The sequence below is a fragment of the Opisthocomus hoazin genome, chromosome 2 (assembly GCF_030867145.1).
Source record: "Opisthocomus hoazin isolate bOpiHoa1 chromosome 2, bOpiHoa1.hap1, whole genome shotgun sequence".
NCBI lineage: Eukaryota > Metazoa > Chordata > Aves > Opisthocomiformes > Opisthocomidae > Opisthocomus > Opisthocomus hoazin.
The window spans coordinates 2,447,757-2,453,176 of NC_134415.1; positions in this window are offsets into that span (position 1 = coordinate 2,447,757).

The window sequence follows — 5,420 nt, forward strand, 5'->3', positions numbered from 1 at the left end:
ACATCGCTGCTGTACTGGGCTTACAAGCCAGCCCTGAACTGCAACAAGGGTGGGCATTGCAGACCACCTCAAATTCAATGGTTTTCATGGATACAAGCGGAGGAGCCTTAAGCTATGCCTGGACACAGCTTTGTCAATCCTGCTTCAAGAACGTCAACAACTACAAAAGCCTCCAAGAATGTTTGTTGGGTGCTGGGTGTTTGTCTGGGCTTTTTATTTGCCATTAAAAAGAGATGCAAGAGGCACAGAAATACTGAATTCAGCCTACCTACCTGCTGAACGGACTATCATTGTACTGTCATTAACTGGTTTATCGCTAATCACTGCACTGTGGGAAAGCCATGAAGGATAACCGCCTCCTACATCACCCACTATGATCAAATCCTGCCCGAAAACAGAACTGCTGACCCGATCGCAGTCCTGCCTGGAAACCACAGTCCTGGATCAGGCACCATCATCCAGGTGGCCTTCAAACACCGTGCGGAAGTCTGAGAACAGCGTACTGAGGAAGTTTAACCCACAAAAGCTATATTCTGATGTTAATAATCCATATAAAGAATATACAGCTCCTATTGCTATGGCAGATAACCTACCAAAAACCAGCTGAAAGCCGACGGCAGGCCAAAACTGCAGCCAGCCAGCTCAGACTGCAGGATAGTTTAGTATAACAAGACCCACTTCCTTGCAGTTTAGCATGGCGATGGAGATGCTCGTCATTGCTATTACGACAGAACCTTAATTATTTCATCACCAGTGTGCACAGTAGAAACATCAGGCTGAAGTTTCTGTTTGTTCCTATCAAGTCATCAATGCCATGACAAGATGACTTAAAACCATGACTTCTGGGATAACAAGTGGAAATTGCAAAGCTCAGTGCCACATGGGTTGCATTTGGCCCCAGCCAAGGAGATGAAAGGGAAAGAGGAGCTTTTCTCTCAACAATATCAAAAGCTTGAGCTGCTTGGGGTTACCAAAACCATAGCTCACAGTTTCCTGGCCAAAACCTGAAACACTTTCCTACCCTTGTCAGAACCTGTACGGTCTTTCCAGTGTTCCTCAGTGGCACAAATCCCTACAGGTAACCCACTGAAATCAGACTGCTCAAGAGTCACATAGCTTGTTTGGATACGGTCACAGAAGGCAACAGCTCTTGCACAGGTGAGGAAGGGGCTGCACGACTGAGGTTCCTCTGGGTGTTGCATAGAACATAGGGTTTGCCTGTGAGGGTAACAAAGATTTTTTTTTTGGTCTCAGCTGTTGGGAATGATCCAACTAAAGCATCTCTGCAAACTTTTTGATCCCATATCTCACTAGAGACAAACACACTGAGGCGCATCCAGATATTGTTCTCTGAGGGTACTCTGGAGCAGCATCTCCATGCCCTGCTCCTATCCTTACTTCCTCAGCATCAGCTGTTGGTTACAGTTACAAACACAACAGATCTAGGTCTGATTCAGAGTGCCTCCTTCTAGTACACCCCTAAAAGTGGTGTGCCTACTCACAGCTGGGTAGTTTGATGGAGGGACTCAACAGACAAGCCAGTCTCTGAAGAATGGCCCAGAAAGCGTGTACATGGAGCAGTGAGCTACTGGACCTCCCCATTGCAAATGCCATGCTGTCTATCTAGAGTCTGGATCTAACAACTGTATTTGACCCACAGGGTAGGCACGTCCAGCTGTCTGACATCCAGAGCCGCAAGTGCTCTTCTGGGATTCTGCACTCAGCTAGTCTTGGTCTTGCTGGAACAGAGCAGTTGGACCTGACTTCAGCATGACAGCCTCACGGTCAAAGCATTTGACTGGGCATTTCCAGGGCTGAATATATATTCTAAGCTGCAGAAATAACCCTGGAAATTACCCCTGACACTAGGCTGCAGAGTTATGTTGCTTTTGCTTGGCCATCACTTCATCTCATTACTTCCTTGCAGCAAAACCAGTCCGGAGTCCAGGTCCAGCCTGGACAGTTTCCCAGTTTGTGAATTAGGGATGTTGCTGGAAAGTGGGTTATAGGCTGCAGAAACAGCTGACTCACAGAATGGCAGGGGTTGGAAGGGACCTCTGTGGGTCATCCAGTCCAACTCTCCTGCCGAAGCAGGGTCACCTACAGTAGGCTGCACAGCACCGCATCCAGGCGGGTCTTGAATATCGCCAGAGAAGGAGACTCCACAGCCTCCCTGGGCAGCCTGGGCCAGGGCTCCGTCACCCTCAGAGGGAAGAAGTTCTTCCTCATGTTCAGCTGGAGCTTCCTCTCCTTCAGTTTGTGCCCATTGCCCCTTGTCCTGTCGCTGGGCACCACTGGAAAGAGTCGGGCCCCATCCTCCTGACACCCACCCTGCAGATATTTAGAGGCATTTCTAAGGTCCCCTCTCAGCCTTCTCTTCTCCAGATTGAAGAAGCCCAGCTCCCTCAGCCTCTCCTCGTAGGAGAGATGCTCCAGTCCCCTCCTCATCCTCGTAGCCCTCCGCTGGACTCTCTCCAGTAGATCCTCATCTTTCTTGAACTGGGAAGCCCAGAACTGGACAGAGTACTCCAGAGCTATCGCTTCACAGAATCACAGAATCACAGAATAGTAGGGGTTGGAAGGGACCTCTGTGGGTCATCTAGTCCAACCCCCCGAGGGGTTCCTAGGGGGGAGTTGCAAGGAGCTGCCAAGCCACTATGCAAGACGCGAACATCGCTTCCTTCGCTGCCTTTTTTGATGGAGGGTAGCATTGAGTTCTTCTGCTCAGGCATGCTCTGACTGTACCAAGGGGAGCCTCAGGAGCCTTCAGTCACACACAGTACCTCAACTCATCTACGCGGTCACAAGGGGCCCCCTTCCCTACCCTTTGCTACTTGGGGGGGTGTTTGGATGTCCAGCTTCATGTGTGCAACCTTCAGGTCAAGCAGGAGGGATCTTCATGAGTTCTGCACTTCTCTAGCTAGGCAGCCATGGAGTGCGGATGGTCTAGCTTGCTGTCTTTGGTCTAGGCAACTAAATAGCACTGAAATCTGACGTCCTGCTTTTAATGTCAAAACAAGCATTAGGATCTCACACCAAGAATCTTAATGGGGCTTTTCCATTTCTTGTAAGCTCACTTTGTGGAATCAATCACAGAGAGGGAGACTTTAAGGCAAGGATATGTTTCTGTTAACATCAACATATAGCCACCTGGAAATTGTCCGATACCTATTGTTATTGATTTCTACTTACTTACATATTGAAATATCACCAGGACTGGATGTTTAATAGATTAATAAGATGCTAAGTGATAGGCCTTTTCTTACCTCACAAAAATCACAGAATTATTGAGTTGGGAAGTAGCCTCTGGAGATCATAGAACCACAGAATGGTTTGGGTTGAAAGGGACCTTGGACATCATCTGGTTCCAACCTCCCTGCCATGAGCAGGGACATCTTCCACCAGCCCAGGGTGCTCAGAGCTCCATCCAACCTGGCCTTGAACACTGCCAGAGAGGGGGCAGCCACAGTTTCTCTGGGCACCCTGGGCCAGTGTTTCACCACCCTCATGGGGAAGAATTTCTTCCTAATATCTTATCTAAATCTGCCCTCTTTTAGTTTAGAGCCGTTCCCCCTTGTCCTATCACTACGCAACGGCCCTGCTCAAAGCAGGGTCAGCTACAGCCGATTGCTCAGGACTGGTTTTGAACATTTCTGAAGATGCAGATGCACAATCTCTCTGAGCAACCTGTTCCACTGCTTGACCACCCTCACCGTAAATAAAAAAAATACTTTTATTATGTTTAAATGGACTACTTAGTATTTCTGTTTTTACCCACTGCCTCCTGACTTCTGGATTTTCTTGCAGATAGGTAAATTCGACAAGTCAGAGCTTGCATCTAACAAAAAAATAATTAAAAGCTATAAAATAATAACATTAAATAATAAAAGCCATTACCCCTTAAGAAATGATCAGCTTCCCTTGCAGGGCACAGCTGCAGAGCTGCCGTGACCTGCACGCAGCAGCTGACTCCAGCCCCACCGCTGAACGGCTTCGCACATCTCTGCGTGGCCCTTATCCACGTGCCCACAGTCGAGCCGTGCTGTCCCCAGGTCATCTTCAGCTTGGTGGGCATATGGAAGTGCCCTTTGCTCCTCGACAGCATGGCAGGGCTTGAATTTCCCCGATTCCCAGGATCTGAAGGTTCTGCATGTAAATGGGTACCAAAATTGTAAGGCAGAATATGTGAAACATTTGGGTTACTTTCAGTTTTCTCTATTGCTGAAAACTCTTAAGTTACAGTAAGCTCTTCCTTAGGTGAGGATGCTCACCTCCTCCAGCAGCAGGGAGAGCTTGAACATCATTGTAGAACTAAAACTCGATCAGCAGAGCAGGTTTTCATCAACAAAAACTCCTGCTTACTTATGGAACTTGTACCAGATTTCCTTTGGCGATGCAGTTACAGTCTCCGAAGCATATTCCAACATTTTCATCATCCTATCAGACCCTGCATAATTTATTTGATAGCAGCTGCATGCACTTTCTTCATACTTTTCTCCCTAGCACATTAATACTTTATTTTTTGAAAGCTTTCCAGGAGTTGTGAAAAATGTCTTTTTGTTTCTTCCTTTTCTCGCACTCCTCCCACACGGCAGTGCCAGCTTATGCTTTTGCCTGATGGAAACCATCCAAGATGCACCTTTAAAAGAAGCAATTCTGCAACTTTGTTAAAAAAATATAGAAAAAGAGACAGATACTTGCTTCTGCTGTGAGAGACCTGAGCTTAGTTTATGGTCTGCTACAAGCCTCCAGTTCAACCTCAGCTGGACTCACCTAGCCTGTTCTTGGCCAATGTTTTTGGAGAGATATAGGGAGAGTAAAATACCTGCAAAAGGTATATTGGGTGAAGTTATGTCATATCACAAGAATTTTCCTACTAGAATTTAGCACTTTTTTGAGAATTGGTTTCCAAGCTTTTTACAAAAAGATACTAGAAGATGGCAGTAAAATCAACTTTTCTCAACCAAGCAGATTCAGACTTAAAATGGCAGCTGACATTCCATAGATATATATTTTAGTGATGCTCACACTGGGGGAAAAAACAGCAGTGGAAAGGAGCACGTCACCGGTCGAGTTCTGTTTGGTGGGATTCTCTCGTGCCGGTTGCACAGCTGGTGGCTGAGATAAAGCAGAAAGAGCATTGCAAGCAGCGTGCGCCTCGCCTGGAAGGGCCACCAGATTGCAGCACGGGCTGTTCCTGCAATTGTTGTATGCGATGAGTTCTCCACATCACGCCACAGTTTATTAACCAGAGAGGAAGGAGAACAATGGAAAAATCGCTAATTTGTGACCCAAAATGCTTTTTAAACCACTTTCCCCTCAAACAGAGTATCTGAAAGCAATATCCTGGCATGAGTTTAATCAAATTAAAGTAACACAGGCTAATCTTCTGAGGCTCGTTCTGTCTGTGAAAAGTTATT